The sequence below is a fragment of the Scyliorhinus canicula genome, chromosome 17, assembly GCF_902713615.1.
Source record: "Scyliorhinus canicula chromosome 17, sScyCan1.1, whole genome shotgun sequence".
NCBI lineage: Eukaryota > Metazoa > Chordata > Chondrichthyes > Carcharhiniformes > Scyliorhinidae > Scyliorhinus > Scyliorhinus canicula.
In genome coordinates this window covers 111607595-111632906 of record NC_052162.1, presented here as the reverse complement: position 1 = coordinate 111632906, position 25312 = coordinate 111607595, and the positions used below count along the sequence as shown (strand labels likewise).

Here is a 25312-nt window from a genome sequence, read left to right as displayed (position 1 = left end):
ACCGTGTTCCAGAGCGCAGGCCCGGCGCGCGGACCCAAAAGCACCTGTTCGCCCAAACCCTCCCGGAGACAAGGTTTCCAGGCAACCGGCTGACGGCTCCAGCCAGAGCGAGAGGCCGCTCAGTGATCTCCCCCCTCCTCCCGGCCCCGGGACTGCGCATGTCCAAGGGAGTGTGGCAGCTGCGCATGTGCGGGGAAGAGCCCGCCCCCTGACCTTCCTGCTGAGGTGCTGACCAATGGGAAACCGAAAGAATCGGAAGGACTATTCTCCTCCATCCAATCAGAGCGCGGACTTGGTGTGACTGAAGATTGAGCTTCACACAGACTGAAACCTACTCCTGTCTCCAACATCTGGCAGTAAAACACTTTCTTTTCTCCCCCTTTCCATTTCTTTTCTCATTCTCACCTTCAATTGGTCACTTGCAGCAACTGAAGGGAAAGAAAGTGAATCCAGGGAGGGTGCAGACTCTGCAAAGCTTGGCCCAGGACACTCTCTCTCTCTTAAAGACATTGACATCCTTTGCTCCCTCAGCTTGACACATTTATTTGTCTGGCTAAAAGGATGGTCTCTTTCCCAATGTTCACAATTAAAGGGCTGCTTTCCCCAGGACATGGCTGACATTTAAGGGGACAGTAAATTAATGTCAGAGATATGTTCAGTGTTATATGGTGCAGATTAGATATATTGATGGTTCTGTAATAAAGTGTATTTATTATTATTTCCAGTTGTGTAATATTGTGCTGCAGCTACGTCATATATTTCCAGTCATCTCTTCCTTCAGCGAGTTGTCTGGGCGGGATTCTCCAATCGGCGACAGTGAAATCGTATTCGCCGATCGGCCGGAAAATCCATGTTTACACCGGAATCGGAGGCAGTGCCGGGTTTGCGATGCTCCGCCCCCTCAAAAAAGGCATACTCGGGGAGTACGCCGCACACCGTATGGACAGCCTCAGGACGTTGATGTGTTGGGTACTCTGGATCCGTGGAGACTGCGTTTACCTCAGCAGTAATACATACAGGCTACCAACACTTGAAATAGTACAACACTATTTTATTAAACTAGAAACTATTGAACATACTTTCACTGTGGGTCAACACTATGTTAGATTAAACTAAAGACGTATGCCTATCCTAACCAGTCGATGAACTCAGCACATGGTGAAGATCTGTGCTGTAAGCTGTGAGCTCTGTCCTTGAACGGGCGGCAACAAAGTGAAGTAGACCTTGGAAAATAGGAGACAGGTTTAGATAAAGGATCTGGATCGGCGCAGGCTGGGAGGGCCGAAGGGCCTGTTCCTGTGCTGTAATTTTCTTTGTTCTTTTATCGAGGGTGCTAGCTATGAAGAAAGGTTGAGTCGATTAGGATTGTTTTCATTGGAAAGACGGAGGTTGAGGGGGGACCTGATTGAGGTATACAAAATTATAAGAGGTATGGACAGGGTGGATAGCAACAAGCTTTTTCCAAGAGTGGGGGTGTCAGTTACAAGGGGTCACGATTTCAAGGTGAGAGGGGGAAAGTTTAAGGGAGATGTGCGTGGAAAGTTTTTTACGCAGAGGGTGGTGGGTGCCTGGAATGCTTTACCAGCGGAGGTGGTAGAGGCGGGCACGATAGCATCATTTAAGAGGCATCTAGACAGGTATATGAACGGGCGGCAACAGAGGGAAGTAGACCTTGGAAAATAGGAGACAGGTTTAGATAAAGGATCTGGATCGGCGCAGGCTGGGAGGGCCGAAGGGCCTGTTCCTGTGCTGTAATTTTCTTTGGTCTTTGTTCTTCTCAGAGGCTGCATTCCGAATGAGCGGGAAAACTGATGCCCTCTGTCTTTATAGTGAGTGTGCTCTAACTGGTGATTGGCTGCGGTGTTGTGTGTGTTGATTGGTCTTGCTGTGTGTCAATCAGTGTGTGTGTCTGCACCATCATATACTGGTGTGTATTATGACAGACGTCACCTGAGGCCCTCCCCCGATGTTCCACTTCTCTGGACCGAGTCCCCGACGGCGTGGGACATGTGTGCGCACAGTGGCGGACTGGGTCTAAAAATATTGGTTGCCAGGAGACAAAGGGGGCCCACCCACAACTACAATGCTATCATTTAATTTTCATAACGAATAAATAACATTTTCAAAAAATACATATGGAAAAACGGGTACAATTAAAATTTTTGTGGAAACAATGTGTATTTCTTAGTAATTACAGTGTACATGTACTGTACATATTACTGGCAGTAGATACAAAATGTATACAGAATGTTATAATTGAATTTTTTATTTATTTTTTAAAATTTTAAGTAATTGGTTGATATTTTTTAATAGTTTACTGCACAATTTACACATTAACAGATAGTTCAAAAGCACAATAGAGCATTGCATGCAGTCCACTATATTAAGAGCAATCGTTTGTGTTCACTAGATGATTGTGCGAATCTGCCAATAATTGCTTCTGCATCCAAGTCATCTAACAATTCCTTTTCAATGGATAGCAACATGTATGATTCCATATTCTCCTCAGACAGCGAATTTCTTAACCTTGTCTTTTTGAACTTTAGCTTTGAAAATGTCCTCTCATATTGGACTTGAGTAACTGATAGTGTGCAGATGACTTTATAAAATTCATAAAGGTTATCATATGCCTTGTCATGAAGTCTGTTAGAAGCCAGAATTTTTAGTACACACGATGGGCAAGTGCTGCAAATTTTACAATTGTTGCAACTGGAATCCATATTCTCACCATCATTAAGCAATAGCTTTAATACATCAAAGTTTGAAGCAAAAGAAAATAATTCCAATATTACTTGATCTTTGCTGATTTGTGGAAACAGCTTAATAATACCTTCCAATGCTTCATCTTCAAGGCCCTTCTCTGCAATAGTTTTAAACTTTGCTGGGTCCAAGCAGGATAAATCTTTATACAACTGTTTGTGTTGTACAAAGCGTGATTCTAGTGACTGGACAATGCGATCCATTATTAGGTTAAACACATTTACTCGAAAATCAGCTAGAGAATCTGAGGAATTTCTTTCATCATCAATAAGCTCATCTGCCATTCTTTTCTTCTTCCTCTGCCTCTTAACTGGCAATGCTGTTTCCAACGCATCAATTTCCAATGTTTGATTTTCATCCATATTCATCTGTGAAATCCTGTCATTACATTTATTTACAAATTCCAAAGCCTTGCTGTGAATGTTATCAAATGTTCTTGTCTGTTCCTTCAACTTTGTTGTAGCTGAATCTACCAAACTCCATGCAGTAAACATATCTAAACCACTTGTCTGTAGATAACTTGATAACGGGGTTGTAGTTTCAAATATATACAAGTAAGTAAATGCTGTCAATATGGTTTCAAACTTTAGAAGACTTTGAAGTAAAACATTTGCTTCATGTTTTTTTGCATCAAACTTTTCTGAATCTTGTATCGATAAGCATGTCAATAGATTTACGAAAGTACTGGCAGCGGCATCATCAAAACGTCCAAATATAGTTGTTGCTGCATTGGATTTTCCTGACAATCTGGTCTCACCAATTAGCTTTAATCGTTTCATTTTTTCTTGTCCTCGATGTTTTCCAACAACTTCTATCCATATAGCCATTCTCTTGTATGATGCTTTCACAAAAGTTGCTATATTCTGGAGCAAATTGAAAAAATTGTTCTTTGCGTTTTAGTGACCCAGATTTATCCTTTTTCTTTTCCATGCTGGTAGGGGTAATATTCCTGAAATAAAAACTTAATTAAAAATAGCCCACATTGGGAAAAATGAATATTGATGATTGCAAGAATAACTTAAAGGAACGCCAGATAAACCCCTACTTGATAAAAAATATAAAATAACTTACTTACATTTCAATAGGCTATGTTCATTAGTCAATACTACTGTGGCCTATGCAGCTTCAGAAGAGGAGACAATCCACTGTCCAGTGTTCAAACCAGCAAGCAACTGAGACAACTGTTGAAACTTAGAAGTTTGGTCCGACTATAGTAAGACATTAAGAATGGTCCCACGACCAAAGTTAACATGTCCGGTTTGATACTAGTGCAGTGTTACAAGTTGCAACCCTTTGAGTTTACCGATCATGGCTTATCACTTCAATATCTTTGACCTCATGATTCACGGTCAAAGGTACCGCTTCTCCTTTTCGGTAACCTCACGACCCTATGTACTGCTTGATATCCTTTTAAGTTGCCGACCATCTCAAATCACGAACTGTAACTTTATCTTTAAATTCACACACTCTTGCTGAAAACGTGGATTTCCAACTATGTACGACCCAGGTGAACCAGCCCCCCCCCCCCCCCTCCACTCCTTTTCACATCCGTTTAACACTGCTTTGTTCCTTCATACACTGAGTGATTATTTGTTTGTTTCTTTATTGCATTTTTATTTGGTATTGTTCTTTTTAAAAACAATTATATTTTATTATGTTAGAATACAAATCTCAGGAAAGAAGTTGGAGATTTATTTATCTAATTAATTATAATTTTTAAGGGCCCTGCAGAGATTCACGGCTCTCCGGGCCCCGGACCGATGTACCGGCTGAACCAAGACTACTGCTTGATATCCTTTGAAGTTGCTGACCATCTCAAATCACGAATTGTAATTTTATCTTTAAATTCACACACTCTTGCTGAAAACATGGAATTTCCTTAATTATGCCCGACCCGGGCCCCCCTATTCCACATCCTTCCACTCCCTCCCCTGCTTCGTTCCTTTTCATGCACTGCTTATTTGTGTCCTGTTCTCTTTTTTTTCTTATTCCTTTTTATGACTAAAACAGTTGTCTGTGTTTGTTTCTTTATTGCATTTTTATTTGATATAGGGGGCCCACTTCATCAGGGGCCCACTTGCCATCGGGCAAGCTGACACCCTGGCCAGTCCGCCACTGTGGGCGCACACTATTCAGGGACCTCGTGTGGCGGCTGCGGACTGAGTTTAGCACCGCCACAGTTGGGGGGGGGGGGGAGTGAGCCGTTCCGCTGGCACTGGGGCTTCGCCAGGGGCTGGGGAGACTGGTGGAGGGTGGCGAGGCTGGTCACAGGGCGGCAGTTTTTTGGCAGGCCGGGTTCGCACGCAGGTGGTGCCATGTTGCACAGCCCGGCCGCCACAGACCACCACCGTGTGCATGTGCGGCCACGGACCCGGCCATTCTCCTGCCTTATCCGCAGGTAAAGCCGGGAGCTTTACGCTGCCTGTCTGCTAGCACCACACCTTAGCCACAGGATTGGAGAATCCACCCCTCAGTCTCTGCAATTCTCTTCGGCAGGGACCAGGGGGGGGGAGGTCATTGAATATATTCACGGATGAGTTGGACAGATTTTTGTCAAATATATTTTCACTAGTGTTTTTCATGTAATTTTTTGACAATGGCTGCAACAGAGTAACAGAAAAACTGTAGGAAAATGGTTACAGAGGGGGAACCATAGGTTCGTCCCGGGGAACATGGATGGGGGATTTCGGGGATGGTATAGAGCGGGCATTAGACAGCTGAAGGACCTGTTTATCGACGGAAGGTTTGCGAGCCTGGGGGAGTTGGAAGAGAAATTTGGGCTCCCGCCGGGAAACATGTTTAGATATCTGCAGGTAAAGGCATTTGCTAGACGGCAGGTGGAGGGATTCCCTGCGCTCCCCGCGAAGGGGGTGAGTGACAGGGTGCTCTCGGGGGTCTGGGTCGGGGAGGGGAAGATATCCGATATCTACAAGCTTATGCAGGAGAAGGAAGAGGCGTCAGTAGAGGAGCTGAAAACGAAGTGGGAGGGGGAACTGGGGGAACAGATCGAAGACGGGACATGGGCTGATGCCCTGGAGAGGGTAAATTCTTCCTCCTCGTGTGCGCGGCTTAGCCTCATCCAATTCAAGGTGCTGCATAGGGCCCACATGACTGGGACGAGGATGAATAGGTTCTTTGGGGGTGAAGATAGGTGTGCCAGGTGCTCGGGGAGTCCAGCGAACCATGCCCATATGTTCTGGGCATGCCCGGCATTGGAGGAGTTCTGGAAGGGGGTGGCGAGGACGGTGTCAAGGGTGGTGGGATCCAGGGTCAAGCCAGGATGGGGACTCGCGATCTTTGGGGTTGGGGTAGAGCCGGGAGTGCAGGAGGCGAAAGAGGCCGGTGTGCTGGCCTTTGCGTCCCTAGTAGCCCGGCGAAGGATTTTGCTACAGTGGAAGGACGCGAGGCCCCCAAGCGTGGAGACCTGGATCAATGACATGGCGGGCTTCATTAAGATTGAGAAGGTTAAATTCGCCCTGAGAGGATCGGTGCAAGGGTTCTTTAAACGGTGGCAACCTTTCCTCGACTTTCTGGCTCAACGATAGGGTACTGGGACAGTAGCAGCAGCAACCCGGGGGGGTGGGGGGGGGGGGGGGCGTTGATTATGTTAGCTTATTTATTTAAATTTGATTTATCTAATTTTAATTTATGGTTAAGTTCTCTTGTTTGGGGGGGGGGTGGGGGAATGTGATACATGTGATGTTACGGTATGGGGGGAATTGTGGGTGTTATGGGGCTGTTAGTTGCATATTACTGCTTTTTGCTATACTTTTTGTTATATTTTCTGCAAAAAATTCCAATAAAAAATTAAAAAAAAAAAAAAAAAAGAAAATGGTTACAGAGCGGAACAAGAGATATTGCCGCATAAATACAACAACACATTGCAGAATTAATTTGGAACAGGATATTTGAGGGATCAGGGCATCGAGATGAAACGTCGGATCAACTGAACAACTAGTGTACATGTTAACAAGGTGAGAGGGGAAAGAGGGTAAGATTACATAAAAACAGGAGGGTGCAGGGTGCAGACCCCAAAGTATTGGAAAACAGACTAACAACACAGTCAAATTAAAATGAATAAGTTCAATTGAATTTGTCCATGGAAAGCCCAGGAGGAGTAAGTCAGCCAAATTGGAGCCGGTGTTTTGAGACAACGGGTTCATACTTCACAGCATACATCAGACTTAGAATGGAGTACAGATGTTAAAAATTCCATCTGATGCATTCCATAATCTGCCGAAGCCAGTTTTGGATTGAGGGGAAATTGCCGCTAATCCAGGAGCAGAGGATATTTTTACGAGCAGTAACGGTCAGGATATTATATTGCCTTTTTTCAATTAGAATCTCCCAACTTGGCGATCCAGGATCAGGAATACAGGGTTAGACTCGAAGGTTCTATCAAAGATCCTCTCCAGTTCGCTGAACACATTTGACTTATAGGATTGGACCTTGACACAGGTCCGTAGACAATATTTATAGTCACCCTCGACTACCAGACATCTTGGGGGGTATAGTATGATCAAACCGGTGTCTAAGACTAGACGTACTATGATTGGATTGAATTGGATTTGTTTATTGTCACATGTACCGAGGTACAGTGAAAAGTATTTTTCTGCGAGCAGCTCAACAGATCATTCAGTACATGGGAAGAAAAGGGAATAAAAGAAAATACATAATAGGGCAACATATACAATGTGACGACATAAGCACTGGCATCAGATGAAGCATACAGGGTGTAGTGTTAATGAAGTCAGTCCATAAGAGGGTCATTTAGGAGTCTGGTAACAGCGGGGAAGAAGCTGTTTTTGAGTCTGTTCGTGCGTGTTCTCAGACTTCTGTATCTACTGCCCGATGGGAGAAGTTGAAAGAGTGAGTAAGCCGGGTGGGAGGGATCTTAGCCGTTTGATTGAGCAGATGGAGGTAGTGGACACTTGGAGGTTCACCTACCCAGGGGAGGAAGAGTTCTCCTTCTTCTCCCCCAGTGCACAACGTATACTCCAGGATCGACTTCGTTGTGGTGGGGAAATCGTTGCTTCCAGGGCTGGTCAAAACGGAATACTCCGCAATCGTAATTTCCGACCACACTCCACATTATATGGATGTGAGGTTGGAGACGGGCAGTGCCCAACGCTCCACGTGGAGAGTGAACGCTGCCCTAATGGTCAACATGACTTTCAGTGAGAGGATATCACAGGCCATAGCTGAGTATACGACAAACAACCAAAACGGGGAGGTCTCTCCCTCAACGTTCTGGGAGACGCTAAAGGCCGTGATTAGAGGGGATGTTACTGAAGAGACAGGAAGGAGAGAGAGGCTAGGCAGCAGTTGGTTGACTCCATACTGTAGGTAGACCGTAAATACTCCGAGGCTCCGACCATAGAGCTTCTTGCGGAGAGGAAAACAGTGCACAAACTCCGCCAGACACGGGGGACCCGATCCGAACATGGAGACAAAGCCAGCCGCCTGCTGGCACACCAGCTGAGAAAGCAGGCAGCCACTAGAGAGATCGCGCAAATTAGAGACAACAGAGGCACATTAGAAACAGACCCAGAAAAGGTCAACGAAACCTTTTGAGGCCTTTTACCGAGGGCTGTATACCTCAGAGCCCCCACCAGGGGACTCGGGGATGAAACGGCTCCTCGATGGACTGGACTTGACAGTTGTGGGGAGGAATGAAAACAGGGCTCGGAAGCAGCACTAGCACTGGGAGAGATCATGGAGAGTATTAGCTTCAAGCAGGCGGGTTCCCGGCGGACTTCTACAAACAATTTGCGACAGCGCTGGCCCCGCACCTGCGGGAGATGTTCACAGACTCGCTAGCAAGGGGCACGCTGCCACCCACGCTAGCACAGGCCTCAATCTCGCTAATAGCCGAGAAAGACAAAGACCCAACGGAATGCAGGTCGTGCAGACCCATCTCACTACTAAACATAGACGCCAAAATAGTAGCCAAGATCCCAGCCAAAGGCTGGAGCACTGAGTTCCAGAGGTGGTCGCAGGGGATCAAACTGGCTTTGTCAAAGGTAGACAGCTAACATCGAAGATCAGGCGCCTGTTGAACATGATAATGACCCCATCCAGGGATAGAAAACCTGAGCTTTTCTCCCTGGACGCAGAAAAGGCCTTCGACAGAGTCAAGTGGCAGTACCTCATAGAGGTACAGGAATGGTTCAGGCTCGGATCAGGGGTCACTTCCTGGTTGAAGCTGCTGCACAACGCTCCCATGGCGAGCGAACGGACAAACAACACCAGCTCCCGGTACTTCCAGCTGCACGGGGCACCAGGCAGGGATGCCCACTGTCCCCATAGCGATCGAACCACTAGCGATCGCTCTGAGAACAGCAAAGAACTGGACGGGGATCCAAAGGTGAGGCAGAGAGCACAGAGTCTCGCTCAATGCTCCTCTACATCTCAGACCCACAAAGAAGCACTGAAGGAATCCTGAAAAGCTCCTGAAAGAGTTTGGTGCCTTCTCGGGCTGCAAACTCAACATGAGCAAAAGCAAACCTGCAAGGGGAACGGGCAGCACTGGTGAGACTGCCATATAAACAGGCCCAACACAAATTCCACTACCTGGGGATCTAAATCGCTCATGGCTGGACGGGGTCTGACAGAGGAAGTCAAAAAGGACTTGCAGAGATGGAACACACTCCCACTCTCCCTAGCGGGGAGTCCCTATCTTCACAGCTCCAGGGTCCCAGGTTCGATTCCCCGCTGGGTCACTGTCTGTGCGGAGTCTGCACATTCTCCCTGTGTCTGCGTGGGTTTCCTCCGGGTGCTCCGGTTTAGGTAGATTGGCCATGCTAAATTGCCCTTTGTGTCCAAAAAGGTTAGGAGAGGTTACTGGGTTACGGGGATAGAACATAGGTGTGGGCTTAGGTAGGGTGCTCTTTCCAAGGGCCGGTGCAGACCCGAGAGGCCGAATAGCCTCCTTCTGCACAGTATGTCCTATGATTCAATGATCCTCCCTCGCCATGAAATCAGAAGAGCCGACCACCGGGCAAGGTCCCACCTAATAGTCACCGTCAGCTGTGGAAAGTTGGCCCCATATAGCTGTCTGAAAGAGGGGGGCCATTGACATTCCCAGATATTTAAATCCCAAGGGGCGAGCATCTGAAGGGGAACCGACCCGGGGGGGCAGTGCTTATCCCACAACTGTTCACTGGCAAGGCCTCTGACTCAGAAAAATTGATCTTGTAACCAAAGAAGCCGCTAAATCTATCCACTACTCCAATATTGGCCGGGACTGAAACACTGGGGTTCGATACAGACAGCAGCCCGTCATCTGCACACAGGGTGACCTTGTGCTGCCTCACCCCACCCCCCAGTCCCGATATCAGAGGATCCGATCTGATATCCTCCGGCAAGGGCTCAGTGGCCAACGCAAACAGCCAGGGGGACAGAGGGCAGCCCTGTCTAGTCCCTCTCTGAAGCTCAAACATCGACACCCTTAAACCATTGGTGATCACCGCCGCTGCCGGTCTGTGATATAACAATTGAATCCACTCAATATAATCCTCACCCAACCCGAAACCTCGCAGCGGATACACCAGATAATTCCACTCAACTCGAGCAAAAGCTTTCTCTGCATCGAAGGAGATCAGCAGCCCATCCAATGGATATTTCTGAAAAGCCTGAATCACATTCAGCAACCTTCCAACATTGTTACTGGAAAATCTTCCCGTATAAACCCAGTCTGGTCCTCCTGCACGATTGTCGGAAGGATGTCCTCCAGCCTTATCGCCAACACATAAGATCGCAGTTTCAGGTCATTATTCAAAAGAGAGATTGGGCAATGAGGGACCCACTCCTCTGGGTCCTTGTCCGCCTTCAGAATCAAAGAGATATTAGCCTCACGGAGAGTAGGTGGCAGCATCCCCGAGTCAAAAGAGTGACAATACAGACCCACCAACGGGTCCAACAACAAATCCTCAAACTCCTGATAAAACTCACACCCACAGCCATCCGGTCCCGGGGCTTTACCCGGCTGCAGCTCCTTCATGGCCTTTGACACGCTGCCCTAGAAAGGGGAGAATTAAGAGCCTCACACTGGCTTTCTGAGGCCTCCGGGTGCTTCAGGGAAGAAAATGTTCCACACCCACCAACACATCACCAGATTGCTCAGACTTGTATAATCCCGAATAGAATTCCCCAAATTCCCATTTATCTTCTCCGTCTTCATGACCCTTTTCCCTCCCCCAAGCTGCACAGAGGGAATCGTTCTGAAGTCGGCCTTTTTCTTTGTCTTGAGGTGGAGGATCGAGCTGTCCACCTACAACTTCGAGATTTTGTATCGCCCCGGTAAGCTCAACGAGCCCCCCGATGCCCTATCCCGAGGTACATGTGCCAGCGCACAAGTGGACCGACTTTGGACCCTGCACGACAGCCTCTGTCACCCAGGGGTCACACATTTTTACCATTTCATCAAGGCCTGCAACCTGCCCTACTCCATCGGGGAAGTCAGGGCGATCACCAGAGACTGCCAGGTCTGCGCAGTGTGTAAACCGCACTTCTGCCAGCCTCAGGGATCTGGCACCAGCTGGTTCCCCACACACCCCTACCCAACCCGGCGCCACCCTCCCCCCGGTGGACCCCACCGCAGACCCCACTCCAGGACATTCTGTCCTCCCCTTGCTCCCACCCGGGGATGAAGAGGTTTTCGACACGCTCCCGGAGTCACCGAAGACCAAGCCGCCGTCGGAGTCGCCACCAGCACTGCGGCGCTCTCGACGACAGATCAAGGCACCAGACCGCCTGAATTTGTAATATTATCTGTGATTTTAAACACAACTTTCTGTATATAGTTCTCCACCACCCCCGCTGGACTCATTTTTTAAACAGGGGGTGAATGTGGTAGTCACCACTGATGTATATATTGCATATACAGGATGTTGATATAGGTGCTTTACGGTAAGGCCCCTATACTACCGGTACGGGGGTAGATCCCTGCCTGCTGGCTCCGCCCAGTAGGCGGAGTATAAATATGTGTGCTCCCCATACAGCAGCCATTTCATCAGCTGCTGTAGGAGGCCACACAGCTCTGTGTAATAAAGCCTCCATTACAGTCTACACTCGTCTCTGCGTAATTGATAATGCATCAATGGAATCATTGACAATTTTGTTGTGTGAAACTCTTGGGGATGAGCGACCATAATATGATAGAATTTTTGTTCAAGGTGGAGAGTGAAGTTTTTTTTTATAAATGTTTTTATTCAGTTTTCATATTTTATATTGAACAAATTACAAATTGTTAGGAGAGAAAAAGAACAAAAAAAAAAAAACAAACAAACACGCAAAAATTAACATACATATTTACAGGTAGGCATCTTCGTAGTAGTAACTGCGCCCGCCCCCCCCCCCCCCCCTCAACATATTTATTTAGTTTGGTTTTGGGCCTTAGCTAGCCATCGAACCCCCGTACCGAACCTGTAGCCCCCCCCCCCCCCCCCCTCCCGCTACCTTCCCCCGACTATTCTTCCTCTTGTACATTGGCCACAAATAGGTCCCGGAACAGTTGCATGAATGGCTCCCACGTTCTGTGGAAGCCGTCGTCCGACCCTCGGATGGCAAATTTGATTTTCTCCATTTGGAGAGATTCCGAGAGGTCGGACAGCCAGTCCGCAGCTCTGGGCGGTGCTGCTGACCGCCAGCCAAACAGGATTCTACGGCGGGCGATCAGGGAGGCAAAGGCAAGGGCGTCCGCCCTCCTCCCCAGGAATAGATCTGGCTGTTCTGAAACCCCGAAGACCGCCATTATCGGGCATGGCTCCACCCTCACTCCCACCACTTTGGACATAACCTCGAAGAAGGCTGTCCAGTACTCCACGAGTCTGGGGCAAGACCAGAACATGTGGGCGTGGTTGGCCGGGCCTCTTTGGCACCGTTCACATCTGTCTTCCACCTCCGGGAAGAACCTACTCATACGGGTTCTTGTTAAGTGGGCTCTATGTACCACTTTTAGTTGCGTCAGGCTGAGCCTTGCGCACGTGGAGGTGGAGTTGACCCTATGCAGTGCTTCGCTCCAGAGTCCCCACCCTATCTCCATCCCCAGGTCGTCCTCCCATTTCCTTCTTGTTGCGTCCAGTACGGTGTCGTCCCTATCTACCAGTCGGTCATACATGTCACTACAGTTCCCTTTCTCTAGGATACTTGCGTCCAGTAGGTCTTCCAGTAGTGTCTGTCGTGGCGGTTGTGGGTACGTCCTTGTCTCCTTTCGTAGGAAGTTTTTGAGCTGCAGGTACCGTAGCTCGTTCCCCCCAGCTAGCTGAAATTTCTCTGTCAGTTCGTCCAGTGTTGCGATCCTGTCGTCCGTGTATAGGTCCCTGACTGTCAGTGTCCCCCCGTCCTGCCTCCACCTTTTGAAGGTGGCGTCAGTCAGTGCTGGTGTGAACCTATGGTTGTTGCAGATGGGAGCCCTGTTCGACATTTTGGTCAGGCCAAGTTGCTGCCGCAGTTGGTTCCAGGATTGGAGGGTGGCTGTCACCACTGGGCTGCTGGAGTGTTTTTTGGGTGGGGATGGGAGTGCTGCCGTGGCGAGGGCCCGGAGGGAGGTTCCCATGCAGGAGGCCTCCTCCGCACGCACCCACTCAGCCTCTGGCTCCTGGATCCATCCCCTTACTCGCTCGGCTGTTGCTGCCCAGTGGTAGAATTGTAGATTCGGGAGGGCTAGCCCTCCCCTGGTTTTTGTTTTTTGTAAGACCTTCTTTGGGATCCTAGCATTTTTACCCCCCCATACGAACGCCATGATGAGTTTGTCCAGCGCTTTGAAAAAGGCCTTGGGGATGTAGATCGGAATGGATCTAAACAGGAAGAGGAACCTGGGCAGTACGTTCATTTTGATCGTCTGAACTCTCCCCGCGAGGGAGAGCGGGAGTGTGTTCCATCTGGAGAGTGAAGTTGATGACTCTTTGACTAAGGTCCTGAATCTTAACAAAGAAACCTGTGATGAATTGGGGTGTGAGTTGGCTATGATAAATTGGGGAATGTTACTTAAAGGGATGACGGTGGATAGGCAATGAATGGCAAACATTCAAACGGCGCATGGAGGAACTGCAACAATTGGTTATCCCTGTCTGGCACAAAAGTAAAACAAGAACGGTGGCCAATCCATGGCTTACAAGAGAAATTAGGGATAGGATTCGATCCAAGGAAGTAGCATACAAATTGGTCAAGAAAAACAACAGGTGTGAGGATTGGGAGCAATTTAGAATTCAGCAAAGAAGGACCAAAGGATTGATGAAGAAGAGGAAAATAGAGTACGGGAGTAAGCAGGGAACATAGAAATATTTAGGTGTGTGAAGAGAAGAAGATTGGTGAAGACAAATGTAGGTCCCTTACAGTCAGAAACAGGGGAATGTATAATAGGGCACAAAGAAATGGCTGAGCAAATAAATACATACTTTGGTTCTGTCTTCACAAATGAGGACACAAATCAGATACCAGAAATATTGGGGAATGCAGGGTTTAGTGAGAGGGAGGAACTGAAGGAGATCAGTACCAGTAGAGAAATGTTGTTGGGGAAATTGATGGGATTGAAGGCTGATAAATCCCCAGGGCCTGATAATCTACATCCCAGCGTACTGAAGGAGGTGGCTCTAGATATAGTGGTTGCATTGGTGATCATCTTCCAGGATTCTATAGACTGCGGAACAGGTCCTGCAGATTGGAGAGTGGCTAATGTAACTCCAATATTCAAAAAGGGAGGTAGAGAGAAAATAGGATATTATAGAACAGTAAGCCTGACGTCATAGAATCTACAGTGAGGCCATTCGGCCGATCGAGTCTCCACCAGCCCTTGGAAAGAGCACCCCACCAAGCCCCAATGCTTCCACCCTATCCCCATAGCCCAGTAACCCCACCTAACCTTATTGGTCACTAAGGGCAATTTATCCTGGCCAATCCACCTAACCCGCACATCTTTGGACTGCGGGAGGAAACCGGAGCGCCCGGAGGAAACCCACGCAGACACGGGGAGAATGTGCAGACTCCGCACAGACAGTGACCCAAGCCGGGAATCGAACCTGGGACCCTGGAGCTGTGAAGCAACTGTGCTAACCACTGGGCCGCCGTCCTGTCAGTAGTGGGGAAAATTCTAGAATCCGTTCTCAAAGATTTTATAGCTGAGCACTTAGGAAACAGTGGCAGGATCAGACAGAGTCAGCATGGATTTATGAATGGAAATCATGCTTGACAAACTATTGGAATTCTTTGAGGATGTAACTGGTAGAATTGATGAAGGGGAGCCAGTGGATGTGGTGTATTTGGACTTTCAGAAGGCTTTTGACAAACGCCCGCATAAACGATTAGCGTGTAGAATTAAAGCACATAGGATTAGGGGTAGTGTATTGAGATGGATAGAAAACTGATTGACAGACAGGAAACAAAGAGTAGGAAATAATGGGTCTTTTTCAGATTTCCAGGCAGTGACTGGTGGGGTACCACAGGGATCGGTGCTGGGACCCCAGCAATTCACAATATATATTAATGATTTGGATGAGGGAATAAAATGTCATATCTCCAAATTTGCAGATGACACCACATTGGGTGGGAGGGTAAGCTGTGAGGAGGATGCAGGGATCCTTCAGTGTGACTTGGACTAGTTGAGTGAGTGGGTAAATGAATGGCAGATACAGTATAATTTGGATAAATGTGAGGTTATCCACTTTGGTAGTAAAAACAAGAAGGCAGACTATTGTCTGAATGGCCATAAATTAGAAGAGGAGAGGGCAGCACGGTGGCACAATGGTTAGCACTGTGGCCTCACGGTACCGAGGTCCCAGGTTCGATCCTGGCTCTGGGTCACTGTCCGTGTGGAGTTTGCACATTCTGGCAAGGATTGGGAGGATGGTACTTTAGAGAGGGCAGCAGTGGAGGGGTTTGGACCTTCCGCACCTGTTACACTATTATTGGGCGGCGAGCGCTGAGAAGGTGTAGGGTTGGAGTAAGGAGACAGGAAACATAGAAAATAAATCATAGAAAAAAAATTGGAGTAGGAGGAGGCCATTCAGCCCTTCGAGCCTGCTCCACCATTCATTATGATCATGGCCGATCATCCAACTCAATAGCCTAATACTGCTTTCCCCCATATCCTTTGATCCACTGCGCCCCAAGAGCTATATCTAACTGTTTCTTGAAAACATACAATGTTTTGGCCTCAAACTATTTTCCTGTGGTAACAAATTCCACAGGCCGACCACTGTCTGGATGAATATATTTCTCCTCATCACTTTCCTAAATGGTTTACCCCTTATCCTCAGACTGTGACCCCTGGTTCTGGACATACCCACCATCGGGAACAATCTTCCTGCATCTACCCTGTCCAGTCCGGTTAGAATTTGATAGGTTTCTATGGGATCTGCCCTCATTCTTCTGAACTCCAGCGAATACAATCCTAACCCATTCAGTCTCTCCTGGTACGCCAGTGCCGCAATCCCAGGAACCAGACTGGTAAATCTTCGCTGCACTCCCTCTGAAGCTAGAATATCCTTCCTCAGATAAAGAGACCAAAACTGCACACAATATTCCAGGTGTGGACTCACCAAGGCCCTGTATAATTGCAGCAAAACATCCCTGCTCCTGTACTCGAATCCTTTCACAATGAAGGCCAGCATACCATCTGCCTTCTTTACCGCCTGCTGTAGCTGAATGCTTACCTTCAGTGACTGGTGTATGAGGACACCCAGGTCTCGTTGCACATTCTCTTCTCCTAATTTTTAAAATAAATTTAGAGTACCCAATTAATGTTTTCCAATTAAGGGGCAATTTAGCGTGGCCAATCCACCTACCCTGCACGTCTTTGGGTTGTGGGGGCCAAACCCACGCAGACACGGGGAGAATGTGCAAACTCCACACGGATTTCGGCAAAAAGACCTGTCGGCACCGAAATAAAAAGTCAAACCGCGGCAAGATATTCACCTTAACCGCCTGCCAACGATAGGGGAAGGCTGTCCCACCTCGGCAAAACTGCCCACCAGACTCGTGAAGTTCAGCTTCCGTAGCCGAGCCCAGTCCCCAGCCACCCGCACTCCCACACACCTAAGGTTGGTTGTTCCCACCCGGAAACACCCACCCCTCCCTCCCTCCCCCCCGGCCTGACTCCCGTCCCTGGAGAATACACCGCAAAACACTCACTTTTTCCCAAATCTAACTTGTCGCCAGAAAACCCCACTAATCTCCTGAGCAGTCCCATTATATTCCTCACTGAGGAGCCAGGGTTGGAGATAGACAGCAACAGGTCATCAGCATACAGGAACACCCTGTGCTCCTCCACCACCCCCTCACTACACCCCCTCCATTTATCAGAGCATCTCACCACAATGGCCAAGGGCTGTATTGCCAGTGCAACCAGAAGGGGAGACTGGGGCACCCCTGCCTGGTTGCCCTGTGCAACAGAAAATACCCAGAATTCATCTCAGTTAGAACATAGAACAGTACAGCACAGAACAGGCCCTTCGGCCCTCGATGTTGTGCCGAGCCATGATCACCCCACTCAAACCCACGTATCCACCCTATACCCGTAACCCAACAACCCCCCCCTTAACCTTACTTTTTAGGACACTACGGGCAATTTAGCATGGCCAATCCACCTAACCCGCACATCTTTGGACTGTGGGAGGAAACCGGAGCACCCGGAGGAAACCCACGCACACACGGGGAGGACGTGCAGACTCCGCACAGACAGTGACCCAGCCGGGAATCGAACCTGGGACCCTGGAGCTGTGAAGCATTTATGCTAACCACCATGCTACCCTGCTGCCCTTGCAGCAGCCCTCAGATCTTGTCCAACAATTCCACCCTGGCCACAAACCTGGGCCGATCCCAAACCTCTCCAACCTCACAAACAAATAGCTCGGCTCCACATGGTAAAACTCCTTTTCCACATCCAACTCCACCACCACTTCTAACTCCCTCCCCTCTGCCGGAGAAAACACCACATTCAACAGCCACTGCACATTTGACGACAACTACCATTACGAACCCCACCTGGTCCTTCTGTTATGGGCCAGGGTTTAGAGAACCCCAAAGTGTATCATGGAGTTCACCTGACCCACAACTTTTAATAGATTGTGGCATGGGGAGCACACGGCCCACTCTACAAGGGTGGTACGTCAGAAATGGACGAATATGTTTTAAACCAGCAAAACAATGTTTATTCTATTAACTCAAGTTAACCTTTCTAAAACACACAGTGAACATCTTAGCAACCAGTAATTCAAATACACCCCCCAGAGAATACAACACTAAGTAATCTGTAAGCTGTCCTTTCAACACCCAGAAGACTTAACAAACTTTTAAACAGAATGACATCAGGTTAAAGTCAGAACTGAGAGCAATTATAACATAGAATATAGAACATTACAGCGCAGTACGGGCCCTTCGGCCCTCGATGTTGCGCTGACCCGTGAAACCATCTGAAGCTTATCTGACCTACACTATTCCATTTTCATCCATATGTCTATCCAGTGACCACTTAAATGCCCTTAAAGTTGGCGAGTCTACTACTGTTGCAGGCAGGGCGTTCCACACCCCTACTACTCTCTGAGTAAAGAAACTGCCTCTGACATCTGTCCTATATCTACCACCCCTCAATTTAAAGCTATGTCCCCTCGTGTTCGTCATCACCATCCGAGGAAAGACTCTCACTGTCCGCCCTATCTAACCCTCTGACTATCTTATATGTCTCTATTAAGTCACCTCTCAGCCTTCTCCTCTCTAACGAAAACAACCTCAAGTCCCTGAGCCTTTCCTCGAATACCAGGCAACATCCTAGTAAATCTGCTCTGAACCCTTTCCAAAGCTTCCACATCCTTCCTATAATGTGGTGACCAGAACTGCACGCAGTACTCCAGGTGCGGCCGCACCAGAGTTTTGTACAGCTGCAGCATGACCTCGTGGCTCCGAAACTCAATCCCCCTACAGATAAAGGCTAGCACACCATATGCCTTCTTAACGGCCCTATTAACCTGGGTGGCAACTTTCAGGGATTTATGTACCTGGATGCCGAGATCTCTGTTCATCTACACTACCAAGAATCTTGCCATTAGCCCAGTACTCTGCATTCCTGTTACTCCTTCCAAAGTGAACCACCTCACACTTTTCCGCATTAAACTCCATCTGCCATCTCTCAGCCCTTTTCTGCAGCTTATCTATGTCCCTCTGTAACCTATAACATCCTTCAGCACTATCCACAACTCCACCAACCTTTGTGTCAACTGCAAATTTACTAACCCATCCTTCTACACCCTCTTCCAGGTCATTTATAAAAATGACAAACAGCAGTGGCCCCAAAACAGATCCTTGCAGTACACCACTAGTAACTGAACTCCAGGATGAACATTTGCCATTAACCACCACCCTCTGTCTTCTTTCAGCTAGCCAATTACTGATCCAAACCGCTAAATCACCTTCAATCCCATACTTAGTATTTTCTGCAATAGCCTACCGTGGGGAACCTTATCAAACGCCTTACTGAAATCCATATACACCACATCAACCGCTTTACCCTCATCCACCCGTTTGGTCACCTTCTCAAAAAACTCAATAAGGTTTGTGAGGCATGACCTACCCTTCACAAAACCGTGTTGAGTATCGCTAATCAACTTGTTCTTTTCAAGATGATTATAAACCCTATCTCTTATAACCTTTTCCAACATTTTACCCACAACCGAAGTAAGGCTCACAGGTCTATAATTACCAGGGTTGTCTCTACTCCCCTTCTTGATCTAGATGATGGCACAGTCACTTGTGCTGTCCTGACATTTGCAGTCCTATCCCATTCCAATCGGCTAGGTAACGGGGTGAGTGAAGTCAGTACTCCCTGTATCCCAATCGGGCTTATTTATTCTCAATGTTTTGGACAGATCTGGTTTCAGGCTGGCCACAAAGGCACCAAACTACTTTAGTCGATTATTCAGCTGTCACCTCCCTGACGCCCGAGTGTTCGAGCCACATTTTTCTAAATCGCTCTTCATAGTCAGGTACTTCCTCGCTTGCTTTCTGTTGGCAGGCAGCTATCTTTCCCCGGTCTGTCTTACACAGGGTATATGCCATGCACCACGTCCTTACTTGATCCCAGCCTTCCGCCAGATTCTGCCCATCCTGACCCAATCATGTCTGTACTTTCTGTAACAATGTAACCAGCCTTCTCCTCGAGGACGACATAACTGAGAATCAGGACTGCAGCCACAGGGTGGAGTCCAGAGATTCCTTGGAGACATTTTAGGGCATCCCTAGTCTTGGTTCCACTCTTTTTGGGATGAGGAATCTCCTGTGACCACATAACAACCATCTCTGGGTCAGAGCGGTGTGTTTTATAGGTATGCGTCTTTAATGATGTCCCCGATAGTTCATCTTTGGTTTCTACCCTGGTATCTTTTCGTGATCGAGTATTTACTGGAAAAACATGGGCAGGAGACGGTCCCTCGTCCCGCTCACTACTACTCTCTCCACCTGGAGACGGCGAAGGGTCGTCCTGCACACACTGTCGGATTTGATGACCGTTAACCCATGCCTGAAGGTCTTGCCAATGACGGGTGTAAGGGTGGTGAGGGCGAAGTTCTGGGCTTTGGGGTGTATTTAAGGACCGTGTTTTCGTCTGTTGATTTTTGGCATTTATGCTTCTCCTCCTTTAAGGACACACAGGCGGCAGCCAATTGGTCCGGCAAACCGTCAGTTTTGCGGTATGATTCTGACCGATGTGTGTTCTCATTCCTCTGTCTGATTTGGCTCATCACGGAGTGACCAGCGGATGCGGCCCCTACTGGATGACCTTTTTGCTTTTCCCCAGGCTCCCTGATGTCATCTAACGTCTACTGTCCCTTAGAGGCTTCATATTTGTGTTCAATTTCCGTAACTGTTTTCTGGATGTCAAATAGTCGTTCAATTAAATTCTCTTACTTAGCGCATCATTTCTGCTTCAGTCACATCAGGAGGAGCCCTACCACCTTTCATGGGGATGGGAAGGTCTCCTTTTGTCACGTTATGCAGCTCTAGACTCCCACAACGTGGGGTCTTTAGACCGTTAGACCACTGTGGGTCGGTGATGTGGTGCGCACCGAGAAATGGTTCTGGAGCCGGTAGGGGCGACAAGTCTCAGGTTCTTTAAGGATTATGCGCAACCGAGGGTGCTAAAGGCTGGCCTTACCTTAACACCTGTAGACTAATCGTCAGACTTGGGTGGTAATCTTGCCAACTACGCCAGATTGTTATATTCACGAGACTTGAGTCAGAGTTGAGATACAATCGTACCAAACTTTATTCCGTCTTCAACGTTACATACTGGTGTCACTTCTTTCTCTACAATGCTATAACTTTTATAACTTCTTTCAGAAGCAGGGCAGTGAGAATGTCAGTTCCTTACACGGATTGGTTGTAATATGCCTCAGTGGGGCGTTAAGGATGGCATGGTAGCATAGTGGTTAGCACTGTTGCTTCACAGCTCCAGGGTCCCAGGTTCAATTCCCGGCTGGGTCACTGTCTGTGCGGAGTCTGCACGTTCTCCCTGTGTCTGCGTGGGTTTCCTCCGGGTGCTCCGGTTTCCTCCCACAGTCCAAAGGCGTGCAGGTTAGGTGGATGGGTCATGCTAAATTGCCCTTCGTGTCCAAAAAGGTTGGGTGGAGTTACTGGGTTAAGAGGATGGGGTGGAGGTGTGGGTTTGGGTAAGGCAGTGTTCTTCAAACTTTTTTTCCGGGGGTCCATTTTTACCAACTGGCCAACCTTCGCGACCCACGCCAGCCGACCTTCGCGACCCACGCCGGCCGACCTGCGCGACCCACCATTTACTCTTACCTTGTTTGCTACTGACAAAAATGGAGGAAATGGTTTTGGGTCCGTTTGGCCCTCGCACACGCTCCTCCAATGGAACCTGTTGGATGAAGGTGAAGCCTTCCGGTGTCGGAAAGTATGGAGTCTCCATCTGTCCAAAGTTCTGACTTTTTTTTCTATAAAATTTTATCAAATAAACCACCCCCCGAAGTTGTTAAAAAATAAATAAAATGAATAAAAACCACTACAGAACTTTAAAATAAAAAGCTGTAACTGTTTTTAAAAATAGCGGCCATGCTGCGCATGCATGCCCGGCATTTGCATCGGCATTTGCGCCGATCGTCGTGTGCGCATGCGCAATGCGGCCCAATTTCTTTTTTAACATGTTCGCGGCCACTTGCAGCCGACGTTGTGAAAAGCCCCCGACTTTGAAGGACACTGGGGGAAGGTGCTCTTTGCAAGGGCCGGTGCAGATAAGGGTGGCTTCCTTCTGCAATGCAAGTTCTATGATTCTATGTTACCCCCACTGACTGGGTTTATGTCTTATTGACAGACAACCGATTGTGTTTTTGGTGACGTTAGTTACTGAGTAACTGAACTCGTGTTGTTTTTCATGTGTACTTTAACTTAGTTCCACAACATCTGGGCAGCAGGGTCGCATGGTGGTTAGCATAAATGCTTCACAGCTCCAGGGTCCCAGGTTCGATTCGCGGCTGGGTCACTGTCTGTGTGGAGTCTGCACGTCCTCCCCCTGTGTGCGTGGGTTTCCTCCGGGTGCTCCGGTTTCCTCCCAGAGTCCAAAGATGTGCGGGTTAGGTGGATTGGCCATGCTAAATTGCCCGTAGTGTGCTAATAAAAGTAAGGTTAAGGGGGGGGGTTGTTGGGTTACGGGTATAGGGTGGATACGTGGGTTTGAGTGGGGTGATCATGGCTCGGCACAACATTGAGGGCCGAAGGGCCTGTTCTGTGCTGTACTGTTCTATGTTCCATGTTCTATCTGCTGCTGACCACAGCAGTTGTAGACATTAATAACCATCTATTCCTACAATAATAACCATCTACTCCTACAAAGTCTAAAGATGGCCATGAACCCATCATCGATTGCCGTAAAAATCCATCTGGTTCACTAATCTCCTTTAGGGAAGGGAATCTGTTCTTCTTAACGTCCTACACAGACAGCAACATGGTTTACTCTTAACTCTCCCCTCAAAGGCAATTCGGGATAAATGCTGGTGCAGTGGGTTAGCACTGTGGCCTCACTGCGCCGAGGTCCCAGGTTCGATCCCGGCTCTGGGTCACTGCCCGAGTGGAGTTTGCACATTCTCCCCGTGTTTGCGTGGGTTTCACCCCCACAACCCAAAGATGTGCAGAGTAGGTGGATTGGTCACGCTGAATTGCCCCTTAACTGGAAAAATGAATTGGGTACTCTAAATTTATGAAAACAAAAATGAAATAAATAAATAGATAAATTGGGGATGAATGCTGGCCCAGTCTGCAACGCCCACATCCCATGAACAAATTTTTTAAAAAGGGATTTGATGAGAAACCTCTTTACCCAGCGAGTGGTGAGAATGTGGAACTCACTACCACAGCGAGTGGTTGAGGTGAACAGCATGAATACATTGAAGGGGAAGCTAGATACAGACATGAGGGAGAAAGGAATAGAAGGAGATGCTGATGGGGGGAGATGAAGAGGGGTGGGTGGAGGCTCATGTGGAGCATCAATACTGACAGAGACCAATTGAGCCGACTGACCTGGCCCTGTGCTGTAGATTCAATGGAACAGAGACAAATGTATTTATTTTACATCGATCTGTCGTAGGACAAATACGATTTACTATCCAGGATGAAATAAATGTCCTTCATCAGATTTTGTGGATCATTTCAGTGGAAATGTGCTCTCCCAGGCTCAAAGAGCATCAGCCCACTGGAAGCAAAGTTGTGAGACCGGCCAGTCCAGCAGAAAGAAACCCTCCGACCCTCCCACTTCATCAAGTGTCAGAATGAACGTGGTTCAGTCCTGGATGTGATTAACAGCAGCAATAACAGCAGAATCCAACCCTTGTCATCACTTGTGAACTCGCTGGTGCCTGAGCAGGGTGGATGACTGTGTGAACCCCTTCCCACAGGCAGAGCAGATAAATGGTCTCTCTCCAGAGTGAATTCGTTGGTGTCTCACGAGGTTGGATGAATCTTGGAATCGCTTTCCACAATCAGAACAGGTGAATGGTTTCTCCCCTGTGTGAATTCGCTGGTGTTTCTGCAGAGTGGATGAATCTCTGAATCCCTTCCCACAATCAGAGCAGGTGAATGGTTTCTCCCCTGTGTGAATTTGCTGGTGTTTCTGCAGAGTGGATGAATCTCTGAATCCCTTCCCACAATCAGAGCAGGTGAACGGCCTCTCTCCAGTGTGACTATGTTGATGTCTCTGCAGTTTGGATGACGGAGTGAATCCCTTCCCATTCTCAGGGCGGGTGAATGGCCTCACCCCAGTGTGAACCCTCCTGTGTCTCAGTAGGTTGGATGACCATCGAAACCTTTTAGCGCAGTGAGAGCAGCTGAATTGTCTCTCCTCAGTGTGAATGTGCTGGTGTGTCAGCAGGTTGGACAACTGAGTGAATCCCTTCCCACACTGAGGGCAGGTAAACGGTCTCTCCCCGGTGTGAACTCGCTGGTGAGTCAGCAAATCAGATAACTGAGTGAATCCCTTCCCACACTGAGAGCAGGTGAATGGCTTCTCCCCAGTGTGAACTCGCTGATGTGTCAGTAGGTTGGATAATTGAGTGAATCCCTTCCCACAGTCAGAGCACGTGAATGGTCTCTCTCCGGTGTGAACTCGCTGATGTATCAGCAGGGTGGATGAATGTTTAAATCCCTTCTCACAGTGAGAGCAGGTGAACGGCCTCTCCCCAGTGTGAACTCGCTGGTGTGTCAGCAGGTGGGATGAATTTGTGAATCCCTTCCCACAGTCAGCGCAGGTAAACGGCTTCTCCCCAGTGTGACTGCGGCAATGAATTTCCAGCTTTGATGGGGTTACGAATCTCTTCCCACATTCCCCACATTTCCATGGTTTCCCCATGGTGCAAATCTCGTGTCTCTCTGTGTTCAACAATCAACTGAAGTGTCCACACACAGAACACGTGTAGAGCCTTTCCCCGATCCAAAGGGTAATGTTTTTTCAAGCTGTGCAACTGGTTAAAGCACTCTCACTCTGGGAATATGTCCAGGTGCTTTTCCAGCTACAGGGGTATCTAAAATCCTATGAAGCAGACAAAATGGTAAAAAAATTCCCCTACATTTAACAGCTTACGATATTCAGGTCCTGATGAATTGTGTGACTCAGATCTTGCTGTGATCCTCGGTCTCAGTTCCCTGCCTGTAAATCGACGTTTTCTGTTATCCTATAAATGGAGTTTACAAAAGACATCACTGTCAGTGCAGGATAGAAATTAAGAACAGACAATTCTAGTTTCTGTGTAACAATCTTCCTTCTAGCATTTCCCAAAAGTTACAAATCTCCATCCCACAAACTTTATGGGCAGCACAAGTGGATAGCACTGTGGCTTCACAGCGCCAGGTTCCCAGGCTAGGTCACTATCTGTGCGGAGTCTGCGTGGGTTTCCTCTGGGTGCTCCGGTTTCCTCCCACAGTCCAAAGACGTGCAGGTTAGGTGGATTGGCCATGACAAATTGCCCTTAGTGACCAAAAAAGATGAGGAGGGGTTATTGGGTTACAGGGATGGGGTTTAGGTGAGGGCTTAAGTGATTCGGTGCAGGCTCGATGGGCCGAA

At 48.1% G+C, this 25312-nt stretch overlaps 1 protein-coding gene and 1 pseudogene across 2 annotated transcripts in view; one reads left to right on the top strand and one right to left on the bottom strand.

Moving 5' to 3' along the window:
- LOC119952144 overlaps positions 1-25312 on the bottom strand; it is a 108677-nt pseudogene that overhangs the window by 37094 nt on the left and 46271 nt on the right.
- LOC119952148 (zinc finger protein 420-like) overlaps positions 1-25312 on the top strand; it is a 147498-nt gene that overhangs the window by 99527 nt on the left and 22659 nt on the right. The gene's annotated exons all lie outside the window — the stretch shown is intronic.